The sequence below is a fragment of the Felis catus genome, chromosome B2 (genome assembly GCF_018350175.1).
Source record: "Felis catus isolate Fca126 chromosome B2, F.catus_Fca126_mat1.0, whole genome shotgun sequence".
Lineage (NCBI taxonomy): Eukaryota > Metazoa > Chordata > Mammalia > Carnivora > Felidae > Felis > Felis catus.
This window is the reverse complement of record NC_058372.1, coordinates 72,063,558-72,081,313: the sequence shown is the minus strand read 5'-3', so window position 1 is coordinate 72,081,313 and position 17,756 is coordinate 72,063,558.

The window sequence follows — 17,756 nt, the reverse complement described above, 5'->3', positions numbered from 1 at the left end:
CAGGTCAAAGTACTTCAGAAATGAGTGGCTGGAGGGAGGGGCCAACATGGCGGAGAAGCAGGGGGATCTGAAGTTCCCTCATCTCTCAAACAAAGCTGTGTTGAGGCCAAAAGATTTTGAACCCCAAGAGTCCGGGAGGAAAAGAGACAGAGTTGCTTCCAGAGATCCAATGCGACAACCCCACGGGCCATAAGTGGGACTTCAGCGAAGGGAACTCGGCTTACAGTGGAGGCAGACCCACCCTAAACTAAGCCACGCCCCTCCGTGCCTGGTAACTGTGTATCTACTGGAGCAGGATTAATGCTGATGAACCAGACAGCCCCCTCCTCCAGACCAGCACGGTTGTATTGCCTGGTTTAATTCGGACAATGTTTATTATATAGATATATTCTTCCTTCCTTTTTTTCTTCTTATCTCTTCCCTCCTCTAGTCTGGTTACGCTGGTTGTTGGTTTGTTTAAGCGAACATATTTAATCCATTCTCTTGAGACATGTTCTACACCTCCTTCTTTATTTTCTTACTCTCTGGATTAAGCTGTTATAGTTTCTTTGGGTTTTGAATCCCAGCCGAGCACCTAGGAGATGAGGGAGACTGTGGAGCAGGGCAGGGTGCCTGCCTGGGCTACTCTGTGAGGGCTGCCTAACAACCTGGTTTGAGACACCCAGTTTCAGGAGGAGAGATTGGGGTGTTGCCATTTTTCTCCCCAACATCAACACTGTGGGGCTTCCTGGAACAGGACAGATGCCCCCAGTGGGGGCGGGACCCCTTACACCAAACCTCTCCCCTCTGTGCCTGGTAACTGCATACCTGCTCATCTACCAGACTGAGACTGACACTGACAGAACCAGATGGCCTCTTCTCCAGACCAGCACAGCCACTGGTCCCAGGCACCAACAGACAACTGTCCTGCAGTTTTGTATGTTAATATGTATTTTTTGTTTTGTTTTGTTTCTTATTATCAGTTTTTTCTCTTTTCTTTCCTTTTGTTCTCTTCTCCCTTTTTCTTTTTACCCTCCTCTTTTTTTTTTTTTTTTTCCTTTCCTTTGGAATCAGACTCAGTTTCTCATTCGACTTTTGGTCAATTCCTTTATATATATCTTTTTTCTTTCTTTCTCTTTTTATTTTTTTCTTTCTTTTTTCTTTCTTTCTTTCTTTCTTTCTTTCTTTCTTTCTTTCTTTCTTTCTCTCTTCTGGTTGTTTGTTTAATCAGGGATTTTTACTCTATTCTTTTTATATCTTTTCTTTATCTTCTTCTTTGTTTTTCTCTCTTTCTCTGGATTAAGCCTTACAGTTTCTTTGAGTCTCTGCCTGTTTCTTTTTTTCTTTTTACCCGACTGTTTCATTTTATTTCTCTCTTATATGGGATAAGGTATCCCCCACACTTTTCCTTTTTCCAGGGTTACTTCAGTGAACAAATCAAAGCACACCTGGTGGAAGGTCCAAAATTTCCACCACTACGAGCAGTGGGATAGAGCAGCCAAAGACACAACAGAGTGCACACAACACACTCCAAAAACACTTCCTGGAGTACGAGGCCCTGGACAGGGTCTGACCCCTTTTAAATATAATAGTACTGGCAAGTTCAGGACATATAACAAGCTATAAAGAAACCTAGCCAAAATGACGAAATGGAAGAATTCTTCTCAAAAGAAATTCCAGAAAAAAATGACAGCCAGGGAATTGGTCAAAAGAGATATAAACAATATATCTGCACAAGAATTTAGAATAATAGTCATAAAACTAATAGGTAGTCTTGAAAAAAGCAGAGAAGACAGCAGAGAATTTATTGCTGCAGAGATCAAGGACCTAAGAAATAGTCATGATGAATTAAGAAATGTTGTAAATGAGATGCAAAATAAACTAGATGCAGTGACAGCAAGGATGAGAAGCAGAGCAGAAAATAGATGAAACAGAAAATAAAGTTATGGTAAATCATGAAGCTGAAACAAGAGGGAAAAGAAATTACTAGATCACAAAGGCAAAGTTAGAGACCTAAGTGATTCAACGAAATGAAATAATATCTGTATCATAGGAATTCCAGAAGATGAAGAGAGAGAAAGGGGCAGAAGGTTTATTTGAATGAATTATAGCTGAGAACTTTCCTAATCTGGGGAAGGAAACAGACATCCAAGTCCAGGAGACACAGAGAACTCCCTTCAAAATAAACAAAAACAGGTCAACACCATGACATATCATAGTGAAACTGGCAAAATACAAAGATAAAGAGAATTCCGAAAGCAGCTAGGGACAAATGGGGCTTCACCTAAAAGGGTAGATACATAAGGGTAGAAGCAGACCTGTCCACTGAAACTTGGCAGGCCAGAAGGCAGTGGCAGGAAATATTCAATGTGCTGAATAGGAAAAATATGCAGCCAAGAATACTTTATCCAGCAAGGCTGTCATTCAGAATAGGAGAGATAAAGGTTTTCCCAAGTCAAAAAACTAAAGGAGTTCAAGGCCACTAAACCAGTCCTGCAGGAGACCCTAAGGGGGACTCTGTGAGTGAAAAGCAGCAAAGACTACAAAGGACCAGAGACATCACAAGCAGGAAACCTACAGATAACACAATGACACTAAATCTTTATCTTTAAATAATCACTCTGAATGTAAATGGACTAAATGCCCCAATCAAAAGACATAGGGTATGAGAATGGATAAAAAAAACAAAACAAAACAGAACAAAAAAACAAAAAAACAAAAACAACCAAGATCCATCTATGTGCTGCCTAGACCTGAGGACACCTGCCAACTGAAAGTAATGGGATGGAGAACCATCTATCATGCTACTAGAAGTCAAAAGAAAGCCAGAGTAGCCATATTTATATCAGACAAAGTAGATTTCAAAACAAAGACTATAACAAGAGATGAAGAAGGACAGTATATCATAATTAAGGGGTCTATCCATCAAGAAAAGCTAACAATTGTAAATGTTTATGCCCCCGACTTGGAGCATAACAACAAGCATAAGCAAACTTACTGATAATAATGCTGTAATTATAAGTGACTTTAATACTCCACTTATGGAAATGGATAGATCATTTAGGCAGAAAACCAATAAAGAAACAATGGCCTTAGATGATAGATATACTGGACCAGATGGACTTGATGGATATATTCAGAAGTTTTTATCCAAAAGCAGCAGAATACACATTCTTCTTGAGTGCACATGGAACATTCTCCAAAATAGATCACATACTGGGTTATAAAACATCCCTCAACAAATATAAAAGGATTGAAATCATACCATGCTTATTTTCAGATCACAAGACTATGAAACTGGAAATAAACCACAAGAAAAAATTTGGAAAGCCTCCAAATGCATGGAGGTTAAAGAACACCCTACTAAAGAATGAATGGGTCAACCATGAAATTGAAGAAGAAATTAAAAAATATATGGAAGCAAATGAAAATGAAAACACAATAGTCCAAACTCTTTGGGATGCAACAAAGGCAGTACTAAGAGGAAAACATATTGCAATCCAGGCCTATCTCAAGATGCCAGAAAAATCCCAAATATAAAACCTAACCTCACACCTACAGGAACTAGAAGCAGAGTGGCAAAGAAACCCCAAAGCTAGCAGAAGAAGAGAAATAATAAAGATTAGAGCAGAAATAAGTAATATAGAATAAAAAAAAACAACAGTAGAACAGATAAATGAATTTAAGAGCTGGTTTTTTGAAAGAATAAACAAAATTGATAAGCCCCTAGCCAGACTTCTCAAAAAGAAAAGAGAAAGAAACCAAACAGATAAAATCAGGAATTAAAGGGGCGCCTGGGTGGCGCAGTCGGTTAAGCGTCCGACTTCAGCCAGGTCACGATCTCGCGGTCCGTGAGTTCGAGCCCCGCGTCAGGCTCTGGGCTGATGGCTCAGAGCCTGGAGCCTGTTTCCAATTCTGTGTCTCCCTCTCTCTCTGCCCCTCCCCCGTTGATGCTCTGTCTCTGTGTCCCAAAAATAAATAAACGTTGAAAAAAAAATTTAAAAAAAAATCAGGAATTAAAGAGGAGAGATCACAACCAACACCACAGAAATACAAACAGTTATTAGAGAATACTATAAAAAATTATATACCAACAAACTGGACAACCTGGAAGAAATGGACAAATTCCTAAACACCCACACACTACCAAAACTCAAATGGGAAGAAATAGAAAATTTGAAGAGACCCATAACCAGCAAAGAAATTTAATCGGTTATCAAAGATCTCCCAACAAATAAGAGTCCTGGGCCAGATGGCTTCCCAGGGAAATTCTACCAGACATTTAAAGCAGAGTTAATACCTATTCTTCTTGAGCTGTTCCAAGAAACAGCAACAGAAGGAAAGCTTCCAGACTCATTCTATGAAGCCAGCAGTACCTTGATTCCCAAACCAGATAAAGATCCCACTAAAAAGAATTACAGTCCAATATCCCTGATGAACATGGATGCAAAAATTCTCAACAAGATATTCAACAGTATATTAAAAGAATTATTCACCATGATCAAGTGGGATTCATTCCTCAGCTGTTCAATACCTGTAAATCAATCAACATGATACATCACATTAATAGAAGAAGGGATGAGAACCATATGATCCCATCAATAGATGCAGAAAAAGTATTTGACAAAATACAGCACCATTCTTAATAAAAACTCTTAAGAAAGTTGGGATAAAAGGAACATACCTTAACATCATAAAGCCATATATGAAAGGCTCATGATATGAGCTAATATCATCCTCAATGGGGAAAAACTGAGAGCTTTCCCCCAGATATCAGGAACACGACAGGGATCAGGAACATGACAGAGATGTCCACTCTCACCACTGTTGTTTAACATAGTGTAGGAAGTCTTAGCCTCAGCAATCAGACAACAAAATGAAATAAAAGGCATCCAAATTGGCAAAGAAGAAGCCAAACTTTCACTTTTCACAGATGACCTGATATTCTACATGGAAAACCTGAAAGACTCCACCAAAAATCTGCTAGAACTGATACATGAATTCCACAAAGTCACAGGATATAAAGTCAATATACAGAAATCAGTTGCATTTCTATGCACCAATAATGAAGCAGCAGAGAGATATGAAGGAATAGATCCCACTTATAATTGCGCCCAGCACCATAAAATACCAAGGAATAAACCTAATCAAAGAGGTAAAAGATCTATACACTAAAGACTATAGAAAACTTGTGAAGGAAATTGAAGAAGACACAAAAAAATGGAAAAACATTCCATGCTCATGGATCGGAAGAACAAATATTGTTAAAATGTCGATACTACCCAAAGCAATCTACACATTCAATGCAATCCCAATCAAAATAACACCAGCATTCTTCTCAGAGCTAGAACAAATAATCCTAGTATTTGTATGGAACCACAAAAGATCCCAAATAGCCAAAGTAATGTTGAAAAAGAAAACCAAAGCTGGAGGCATCACAATCCAGACTTTAACCTCTACTACAAAGCTGTAATCATCAAGACAGTATGGTACTGGCAAAAAACAGGACACATAGACCAATGGAATGAAATACAGAACCCAGAATTGGACCCATAATTGTATGGCCAACTAATCTTTGATAAAGCAGGAAAGAATATCCAATGGAAAAAAGACAGTCTCTTTAGCAAATGGTGCTGGGAGAACTGGATAGCAACATGCAGAAGAATGAAACTGGACTACTTTCTTACACAATACACAAAAAGAAACCCAAAATGGATGAAAGGCCTAAATGTGAGACAGGAAACCATCAAACCCTAGAGGAAAAAACAGGCAAAAACGTCTTTACCTCAGCCACAGCAACTTCTTACTAGACATGTCTCCAGAGGCAAAGGAAACAAAAGCAAACCTGAACTATTGGAATCTCATCAAGATAAAAAGTTTCTGTACTGCAAAGGAAACAATCGACAAAACTAAAAGGCAACCAACAGAATGGGAGAAGATATTTGCAAAAGACATATCAGATAAAGGGTTAGTATCAAAAATCTATAAAGAACTTACCAAACCCAATACCCAAAAAACAAATAATCCGGTGAAGAAATGGGCATTAGACATGAACAGACACTTTTCCAAAGAAGACATCCAGATGGCGAACAGACCCATGAAAAGATGCTCAACATTGCTCATCATCAGGGAAATACAAATCAAAACCACATTGAGATATACCTCAACTGGTCAGATTGGCTATAATTAAGAACTCAAGAAACAACAGATGTTGGCAAGGATGTGGAGAAATGGGAACACTCTTGCCCTGTTGGTGGGAATGCAAACTGGTGCAGCCGCTCTGGAAAACAGTGTGGAGGTTCCTCAAAAAATTAAAAGTAGAATTACCCTACAACCCAGCAATAGCACTACTAGGAATTTATCCAAAGGATACAGGAGTGCTGATTGGTAGGGGCACGTGTACCCCAATGTTTATAGCAGCACTCTCAACAATAGCCAAATTATAGAAAGAGCCCAAATATCCATCAACTGATAATTGGATAAAGAAGATGTGGTTTATATATATAATGGAATACTACTTTGCTGTGAAAAAGAATGAAATCTTGCCATTTGCAACAATGTGGATAAATCTGGAGGGTATTATGCTAAGTGCAGTACGTCAGTCAGAGAAATACAGATATCATATGTTTTCACTCATATGTGGAATTCGAAAAACTTAACAGAAGACCATAGGGGAATAGAAGGAAAAATAAGTTACAAAGAGAGAGGGAGGCAAACCATAAAAGATTCTTAAATACAGAGAACAACTGAGGGTTGATGGAGACAATGGGGGGGGGGCGGGGTGGGAGATGGGTGATGGTACTAAGGAGGGCACTTGTTGGGATGAGCACTGGGTGTTGTATGTAAGTAATAAATCACGGAAATCTACTCCTGAAGCCAAGATAGCTAACTTGACAATTAATTATTTAAAACAAACAAACAAAAAATAAGCTTGTAGTTAAACAGGTAATCTACCCAGCTGTCTATGACGTGGCATAGCTGTGGGCTCCTTGTGCCAGTTTTCTCCATTTGCCTCTCTAAATCCATTCTCCATCCTTTTTTGTCCTGCTCTGTTTCCAGAAAGGCTGGCTTCCAGTGAGTGCATCGCCAGGCTACCTTGCCCTATTGGCCTGCAATTGGGTTTGGCTGATGGGAAGCACTGGTAGGCCATCAGGAGGTAGGAAAGACCAGGATATGTATTCTCCTCTCTCCCCATGCTGTTTTGTGAGCAGCCATTCCATTTCTCTGTGGCCACAACTCTTGTCTTTAGTCAGGGAGTCCCTCCTCCATGGCTATAGCTCTCACCAGGACCCTGGACATACCTTCCCCCTTAGTAATGACTTCTCAGAGTTTTCAATTCCTAGATGCTTCACTCTCCCTTCCCAGTTCCTGACATCTGCTCAGACCTTTGTGAATAGTCCCTTTAATATAAAACTCTATTCAGGTAAAACCTATGAATGTGACATCTTTTTTTCTGCTGTGACCCTAACAAACTCTTATACATCTTAATACAAAGTTCAAAACTTTACAAAGGCAGGACACCTGGGTGGCTCAGTCTGTTAAGCATCCAACTCTTGATTTCAGCTCAGGTCAAAAATCTCACAGTTTTTGAATTCGAGCCCCACCTTGGGCTCAGCACTGGTAGTGTGGAATCTGCTTGGGATTCTCTCTCTCCCTCTGTCTCTGCCCTCCTCTGAACATGCTCTCTTCTCTCTCAAAATGAATAAATAAACTAAAAAAATAAAAAATAAAAAATAAATCTTTACAAAGGCATTAGTATAGTACTGTAGAAGATGATTTCTTTTTTAACTTTCCCTTCAGAGTTTACCTAACAAATCATTTGTGGATGTGTGTGTGAGAGAGAGAGAGAAAGAGAGAGGGAGGGAGAAAGGGATGATAAAAAAATGTGTTTTATTTCTGGTTCTGGCAGTAATCAGATGAACAAAAAGACTCTTTAAAACTGATGCTTAGGGACCATGTTTTAAAGAACAGGACAGTTATGCAATGCTTAATACTTGGCTAAGCTTAGTAAAGTATATATTCAGTATTTTATTACTTTGCAGTAAGCATGCTAAAAAAGAAATTCCCTTTTAACATGATATAATTCACAGTCCTCACTTTAACACCGCTGTTATGTTCTCTATTCCTGTGTAAAAAAAAAAATCAGAAGTAACAATAGTTGTAATTATAATACACATAAAATTTTGCATCTTGATTTTTCCACTTAAAAGTATATAATGAGCATGTTTCCATGTTGCTACATAATTTTCATAATCATTACTTGCAAATTCTACATTGTATCTAATCATACAGATGTATCATAAATCACAAACCACTATAGCTCCTTTTTTTTTCCTAGGCAACTTTCCCATAATCTATATGAAAATTGTTACCATGCACAGAACATCAAATAAATCTGAGAGACATGAGGTCTTTCCTCACAAGAGTAAACCAACTTAGGACTGAAGTATGCTTTCTCCAGGATCTAGAATTGTCTGCAAGACTGGCAGGCAAGTTGGCTGCTGGTCTCTGTGTACTGAGAAACAGAGCAGCTTTGTGCAGAAGCCTATTCTCAGAGAAGAGGGAGCTAGGGAACCAGACATAGACCAATGGCAGGGCTTGAGCCCCAGGAAGGGACAGAGGTTCTAAGGACAATTGATCTCTTTCACCAAATATCCATGAGAGACTGGGGGCACATGGCCACACTATCTTGGGATCCATGTATCTCAATGGGAGATGAGAGACTTTCCTGCTTCCAGGGAGAACACAGCACTCTCAGCACTCCAGGAACCCAATGAATAGCATTAATAGCAAATGCTATGTGGGAGGCTCTGAAGGGAAATTCAGGGCAGTGAGTGCCAGCTGCAGGTGACCCCTGAGATAGTAGCAACCCCAAGGAGACTCCCATAACAGCTAGCAGCAGATATTTCTGCAGGGAACTGGAGCCAGAACCAAAGAAGCATGGACTCCACTTGGTTGTTCAAATGACTGTTGTAAAGCAACCCTCCAGCAAATCCCCTAAATAAAGAAACCTCTGCGAGGCTGTCTAGCAGTTGGGACAAAATTGTTTTAAACAACACTTCTTGTTACTATTAGTAGGGCTTTAAGATTTCCTCTGGGTTAAGGTAGTCTAGGAAAGGTGAATTGTACTTTACAATTTTTATGTTAGATGGAAGGTACGCGGACATTCACTACATTGTTCTTTAACTTCTGAAGTATTTCACATAAAAGATGAAGGATGAAAGCAAACATGATTTAACAGAAGGTAAATATAAGGAATTTGCACAAAGTGTTCTCAAAAAAAATTGCTATTGGACTGACAATAGGCATTTTAAATTTCTCTGAAAAAGAAAATTCCCAAGGGCTGTTTTTCAGCCATATGGGTAAGTTTAACAACGGTTCTAAGGTCTCATGACAGCAGTAAAGAATTTTATATGAATAAGCCCCAAAGAGTACATCTTCTAAAAGACAGATGCTGTGGAACTGCTCATTTTCCTGGCCTAAGGGAAGGTTGCAGGCATTCAACTTTTGTAGACTGAAAGTCTGAATTCATTTATTTTATGGCTAAGACACTTGACATTAATACACCAGTATTTGCAGCTAATTTGCATGTTGTAGATAAGAAAAAATATCAAGCACAATACATATAGGAGTCCCAAAGGTGGAGAGTTTTATTCAAGTATATTTTGTTAAAAACACATGGGCATTCTCTTGTCAAACTGAATGCATTTCAAAGCATTTAGAATGATTGAATTAGAATGTGTTTGGTTGCAAGCAACCGAAATTCAGCTTAGAACAAAGAAATAGTTTATTGTTAAGATCCTGGGGTAATTCTTCATGAAAGGAAATATGGAACCATGAGGCTGTACACAGCAGAAGAGGAGCTGGCCTTGGGGGTGACTGATTCCAGAGACTGAAATCTGGCCAGGACAGACTCCATCCTGTGCTGCAGCCTTCCTCGGTACAAGGATTCTGTTCTTTTTCAGATAAAGATGGTAGCCATGGGTCCCTCCAGAATAACATCTTTCCAGATCCATTTGTTTGAAAACTCCTGAAGAAGAGCTCTGATTGGCCCAATTTTGGTCACCTTCTATCCTGCAACTAGCCATTGTGAAATGGTGTCCTACCATTGCACACCTCAAGTCTACCTTGCAGCCTCAAGTCTACAGACTCTACTCACCACAAAGAAGGGGATTATAGCACAGATAGGGCCACTGGGAGGATAACCCTGAGCCAGGATGACCTTTCATTTGTGACGCTAAGAACAGAAATTAAGAAAATAGAGGGAGGAGCCAAGACGGCGAAACAGCATGGAAGTTTTTTGTGTATCTTGTGTCCATGAAATACAGCCAGAACAACACTAAACCATCCTGCACACCTAGAAAACTGATTGGAGGATTAACACAACAATCTGCACAACCTGAGCCATAGAATTCAGCAGGTACATGGTGCGGAAAGTGAATTTGGGGAGTGAGAAGATGCAGCGGGCAGGGAGCCGCTTTTGCAGGTGGAGAGAGGATGGAGACAGGGGGTGGGGGATGGGGGGGACAATACAGGAAAAGCACCCCTCCCCAAAAGCAGTTGGAGAGAAAGTAGAAAATTGGAAAGAGCCGCAGGGACTAAACTAAAAAGGGAGAAAGGAGAAAGGAGAGGGTTTAAATTCCATTAAGACTGTAAACAAGGGGAGAGCAAAGGCTGCAACTCCACAGCTCCATACCTGGCGGTGCTCTGGTGGGAAAGGTGAATCCCCAGGAACAGGGTGGGGTCCGGGAGGTTCTCAGGCCACACGGGGAAAAGCGGTTCCACTGCTGGAAGGACATTTGGTAGAGACTGTTGAAGCCACCTGATCCCAGCAGACCCCATAAAACGGCCACATTTGCTGATGCTGGAACAAGGTTGTTAAGGGTGAAGCCTGGTCCCAGATGTGAGTTGTGATTTTCCATAATCCCTGAAACGCTGCTGCTACACTATCTCGCGAGTTTTTTCCAGGGCAGGCTGGCACCCAGCCACAGTCTCGGGGCACCGGCAGCAGCAGGGTCCAGCAGGCATTCCTGGGTGCAGCCGGCATTCGGCCATTGCTCAGTGAGACCCTCCCACAGAGGGGCTGAACAGGTGAAAGCTGCAATCCTTCAGAAGTAAGGGGCTGGGGAAAACAGCCGTATGTGAGACAAAACTCGGGAGAGAGGTACTGCCTGGGGCCTGGTCACAGAGAGTGGAAAAGCGGGAGTGGATGAAAGCTGAAGACAGAGGTCGGGTGCGCGATTGCTGATCCCGGAGAACAGACTGGGTACCTGGGTGGAGCCATTTTCGCCGCTCCTGCACATGTGCATACACACCTACAGCACCACAACACTACACCCCAGTAGGCTAGCAGCGCCATGTAGTGGAGAGCGGAGCAGTTACACTGAGTCCCGCCCAACTGGGCCAACCTCACTCTTCAAGAACACAAGTTTCACTGCCTACTTAGTTTATGGACTATAAAGCGCTTCATAGTCTGACTTATAGGGAAAAACGAAGTAATTTCTGTCCTATTTCAGTCTGTCAGCAGGTCCATCTATTCAATTTCCTTTCCCTTCTTCTTTTTTTCTTTTTAACTTCTTTTTCTTGAATACAGAAAGAGAAAAAATCATTTTTATTTTCACTTATTAAAAATATTTTTCTTTAATTTCTTTACTATATTTTTTACTTTTGTGTAAATTTTTTCACATTCTATTTTCCTTCCATCATTTTTTTTAGTCTACTTCAGTGTATTCACTTTTTCAAATTTGCAAACGATTTCCTTTTTTTCTTTCCCTTTTCTTTTTCATTTCTTTTCTTTTTCTTGAATGCGGAAAGAGAAAACCTTCATTTTTATTTCAATTTCTATTAAAAATATTTTTCCTTAATTTTACTATTTTTTTGCTTTTATGTAAATTTTTTCAAATTCTATTTTACTTCCATCATTTTATTTTAGTCTACTAGAGTGTATTCACTTTTTCAAATTTTCAAGTGATTTCCTTTTTTTAAATCTTTTTTCTCTTTTTTGTTTCCTTTCTTTTTCTTGAATACAGAAAGAGAAAAAATCATTTTTATTTTTAATTTTTATTAAAAATATTTTTCTTTAATTTATTTCTACTATATTCTTTACTTTTGTGTAAAGTTTTTCAAATTCTATTTTACTCCCATCATTTCATTTTAGTCTACTTCAGTGCATTCATTTTTCAAATTCTCAAACTATTCCCTCTCCCCCCCTTTTTTTTCTCTAATCTGTTAAACCACTTTCAACACCCAGACCAAAACACACCTAGGATCTAGCATCATTTATTCAATTTTTGTGTGTATGGGGGGGGGGCTAATTTTTTAATTTTAATATTTTTTTAATTTTAATTTTTTTAATTTTAATTTTTATACTTCATTAATTCCTTTTCTCCCTTAAAAATGACAAAATTAAGGAATTCACCCCGAAATAAAGAGCACAAAGAAACGACAGCCAGGGATTTAACCAACACAGATACAAGCAAGATGTCTGAACCAGAATTTAGAATCACGATAATAAGAATACTAGTTGGAATCGAAAATAGATTAGAATCCCTTTTTTGCAGGGATAAAAGAAATAAAATATACTCAGAATGAAATAAAAAATGCTATAACTGAGCTGCAATCATAGATGGATGCCACAGCGACAAGGATGGGTGAGGCAGAACAGAGAATCAACGATATAGAGGACAAACTTATACAGAATAATGAAGCAGAAAAAAAGAGGGAGATTGAGGCAAAAGAGCATGATTTAAGAATTAGAGAAATCAGTGACTCATTAAAAAGGAACAGCATCAGAATCATAGGGGTCCCAGAAGAGGAAGAGAGAGAAATAGGGGTAGAAGGGTTATGTGAGCAAATCATAATGGAAAATTTTCCTAACCTGGGGAAAGACACAGACATCAAAATCCAGGAATCACAGAGGACCCCCATTAGATTCAACAAAAACCGACCATCAACAAGGCATATCATAGTCAAATTCACAAATTACTCAGGCAAGGAGAGAATGTTGAAAGCAGCAAGGGAAAAAAAGTCCCTAACCTACAAGGGAAGACAGATCAGGTTTGCAGCAGACCTATCCACAGAAACTTGGCAGACCAGAAAGGAGTGGCGCGATATATTCAGTGTGCTGAATCAGAAAAATATGCAGGCAAGAATTCTTTATCCAGCAAGGCCGTCATTCAAAACAGAAGGAGAGATAAAAAGTTTCCCAGACAAACAAAAATTAAATGAGTTGGTGATCATTAAACCAGCCCTGCAAGAAATTTTAAGGGGGACTCTCTGAGTGGAGAAAAGATGAAAAAAAATTATATATATATATATGTATCTCAAAAGCAACAAAGATTAGAAAAGACCAGAGAAAACCACCAGAAACTCCAACTCTACAAGCATCATAATGGCAATAAATTCATATCTTTCAGTACTGACTCTAAATGTCAATGGACTCAATGCTCCAATCAAAAGACATAGGGTAACAAAATGGATAAGAAAACAACACCCATCTATATGCTGTTTACAAGAGACCTACTTTAGACTTAAAAACAACTTCAGATTTAAAATAAGGGGATGGAGAACCATCTATCATGCTAATGGTCAATAAAAGAAAGCCAGAGTAGCCATACTTATATCAGACGATCTAGACTTTAAAATAAAGACTGTATCAAGAGATGCAGAATGGCATTATATCATAATCAAGGGGTCTATCCACCAAGAAGACCTAACAATTGTAAACATTTATGCACCCAATGTGGAAGAACCCAAATATAGCAATCAATTAATCACAAACATAAAGAAATTCATCGATAGTAATACCATAATAGTAGGAGACTTCAACACCCCACTCACAGCAATGGACAGATCATCTAATCAAAAAATCAACAAGGAAACAATGGCTTTGAATGACACACTGGACAAGATGGACTTATCAGATATATTCAGAACATTTCATCCTAAAGCAGCAGAATATACATTCTCCTCCAGTGCACATGGAACGTTCTCCAGAATAGACCATATACTGGGACACAAATCAGCCCTAACTAAGTACAAAAAGATCGAGATCATACCGTGCATATTTTCAGACCACAACGCTATGAAACTCGAAATCAACCACAAGAAAAAATTTGGAAAGGTAACAAATACTTGGAGACTGAAGAACATCCTACTAAAGAGTGAATGGGCCAACCAAAGAGGAAATTTAAAAGTATATGGAAGCCAATGAAAATGATAACACCACAACCCCAAACCTCTGGGATGCAGCAAAGGCGGTCATAAGAGGAAAGTATGTAGCAATCCAGGCCTTCCTAAAGAAGGAAGAAAGATCTCAGATACACAACCTAACCTTCTGCCTTAAGGAGCTGGAAAAAGAACAGCAAATAAAACCCCAAAACAGCAGAAGACAGGAAATAATATAGATTAGAGCAGAAATTAATACTATCGGAGCCAAACAAACAAACAAACAAACAAACATAACAAAACCAGTAGAACAGATCAATGAAACCAGAAGCTGGTTCTTTGAAAGGATTAACAAAATTGATAAACCACCAGCCAGTATGATCAAGAAGAAAAAGGAAAGGACCCAAATAAATAAAATCAAGAATGAAAGAGGAGAGATCACAACCAATACAGCAGAAATACAAACAATAATAAGAGAATATTATAAGCAATTATATACCAATAAAAATGGGCAATCTGGAAGAAATGGACAAATTCCTAGAAACATACACTACCAAAACTGAAACAGGAAGAAATAGAAAATTTGAACAGACCCATAAGGAGGAAGGAAATCAAATTAGTAATCAAAAATCTGCCAAAAAACAAGAGTCCAGGGCCAGATGGCTTTCCAGGGGAATTCTACCAAACATTTAAGGAAGAGTTAACACCTATTCTTTTGAAACTGTTCTAAAAAATAGAAATAGAAGGAAAACTTCCAAACTCTTTCTAAGAAGCCAGCATTACCTTGATTCCAAAACCAGACAGAGATCCCACTAAAAAGGAGAACTATAGACCAATTTCCCTGATGAACATGGATGCAAAAATCCTCAACAAGATTATTAGCCAACCAGCTCCAACATACATTAAAAAAATTATTCACTATGACCAAGGGATTTATACCTGGCATGCAGGGCTGGTTCAATAGCCACAAAACAATTAATGTGATTCATCATATCAATAAAAGAAAGGACAAGAACCATATGATCCTCTCAACTGATGCAGAGAAAGCATTTGACAGAATACAGCATCCTTTCTTGATAAAAACCCTCAAGAAAGTAGGGATAGAAGGAGCATACCTCAAGATCATAAAGCCATACATGAACCACCCAATGCTAATATTATCCTCAACGGGGAAAACCTGAGAGCCTTCCCCCTAAGGTCAGGAACAAGACAGGGATGTCCACTCTTGCCACTGTTATTCAACATAGTATTGGAAGCCTTAGCCTCTACAATCAGACCACACAAAGAAATAAAAGATATCCAAATCGGCCAGGAGGAGGTCAAACTTTCACTCTTCGCAGATGACATGATACTCTATATGGAAAACCCACAAGATTCCATCAAAAAACTGCTAGAATTGGTTCATGAATTCAGCAAAGTTGCAGGATATAAAATCAACTCACAGAAATCGGTTGCATTCCTATACACCAACAATGAAGTGACAGAAAGAGAAATCAAGGAATTGATCCCATTTACAGTTGCACAAAAAACCATAAGATACCTAGGAATAAATCTAACCAAAGAAGTTAAAAATCTATACACTGAAAATTATAGAAAGCTTATGAAAGAAATTGAAGAAGACACACAAAAAAAATGGAAAAATATTCTATGCTCCTGGATAGGAAGAACAAATATTGTTAAAATGTTGATACTATCCAAACCAATCTGCATATTCAATGCAATTCCTATCAAAGTAACACCAGCATTCTTCACAGAGCTAGAACAAATAATCCTAAAATTTGTATGGAACCAGAAAAGACCCTGAATAGCCAAAGCAGTCTTGAACTAGAAAACCAAAGCAGGAGGCATCACAATCCCAGACTTCCAGCTATACTACAAAGCTGTAATCATCAAGACAGTATGGAACTGGCACAAGAACAGACACTCAGATCAATCGAACGGAATAGAGAACCCAGAAATGGACCCACAAACGAATGGCCAACTAATCTTAGACAAAGCAGGAAAGAATATCCAATGGAATAAAGACAGTCTCTTCAGTAAGTGCTTCTGGAAAAACTGGATAGCAACATGCAGAAGAATGAACCTGGACCACTTTCTTACACCATACACAAAAATAAACTCAAAATGGATGAAAGACCTCAATGTAAGACAGGAAGCCATCAAAATCCTCAAGGAGAAAGCAGGAAAAAACATAGGTAGATGTTTTAAATGACCAAGAAAACATTTCAAAAATAATTATTCTAACTCTTTAGTCACTGTATCTTCTGAAAATTTTATAGTATAATAAAATATTTATGGTAGCCAACTAGGCTTCAGCAAGAAACTGAAGGACTTTAAGCAAAACAAGACCTTAGTAATTATTTTCTTAAAGTGATGGACTAAAATATCCTAAAAACAAAGACATTTACTTATCAATACTATTGGTGAACAATTAGGTTATACTAAATAATTTCCTCCCATCAAAGGACCTGACAGGATTAGCCATTGTAGGACCAGCCATTATGTGGCCTTTATTTGCTGATATTATGATAGGAAAAGATAAGATTCAGTAGGCAGAAAGGGAGAGGCTAGGACTTGAAGGTCCTTGGGTGGGGAAAAACACACATTTTGGGACACTGCTGGGAGCCTCTGACCGCAAGCCAACTCCCTGAGGCGTAAGGTTCCTCTTCAGAATGTAGCAGACACCACTTACTCCCCCTCAGGTTTCCTTCAGGAATTTGACCTAATTAAAAATAAGTAGTAGACCCTAATACGTACCCACAAGGAATGGTATGGCCATAGACCACCTCTCATACAATGGAAATGAGCCAATCGAAAATGATTAGGCGTTTAGAGTTACCTAGCCAATAAGGTAGGACCTGAGAAGAAAGAAGGGGAAAGGAAATGGGCCAAGCAAAATCCTATAAAACAAGGCCCCTTGCCTATAGTTTCGGGCATCCACTTTCAAATACTCCTTCTCTGTAGAGAGCTTTTGTACAAGTCTTACTTTTTTTTTAATGTTTATTTTCATTTTTGAGAGAGACAGAGCATGAGCAGGTGAGGGGCAGAGAGACCGGGAGACATAGAATCCGAAGCAGGCTCCAGGCTCTGAGCTGTCAGCACAGAACCCAAAGTGGGGCTTGAACTCACTAACTGTGAAATCATGACCTGAGCTGAAGTCAGATGCTTAACCAACTGAGCCACCAAGGCGTTCCTACTATTCTTACTCTCTAATCTTATACTCTGATAAACTTTTGCCTGCTTCTCATTTTATTCTGTGTCTACTTCTTCATTCTTCCAAGGGGTGAGAGAGAGAACCCTGGACATTGAGGTAAAAAAATCCTGCAACTATATCATAATTACATAAAAACATATGTAATATTCTTTCACATGGTACAGACATTAAAAAATGAAAGAAAACTTCCATTTTGATGAAAAAATAATTTTTATCTTACAATTTATTTTTCCCATTTGGAACTTTCTGCTTTTATTTGCTTTTTATTTTCTTTTATTCTATTTTCTTGTTTTTTAAAATTATTATTCTTGAGCTTCTTCCTCTTTTATTCTTGCAATCATGGATTTCTACTTTTCTCTTGAAAAGATTTAAAGTCTACGATTTGACCTCTGAGTAA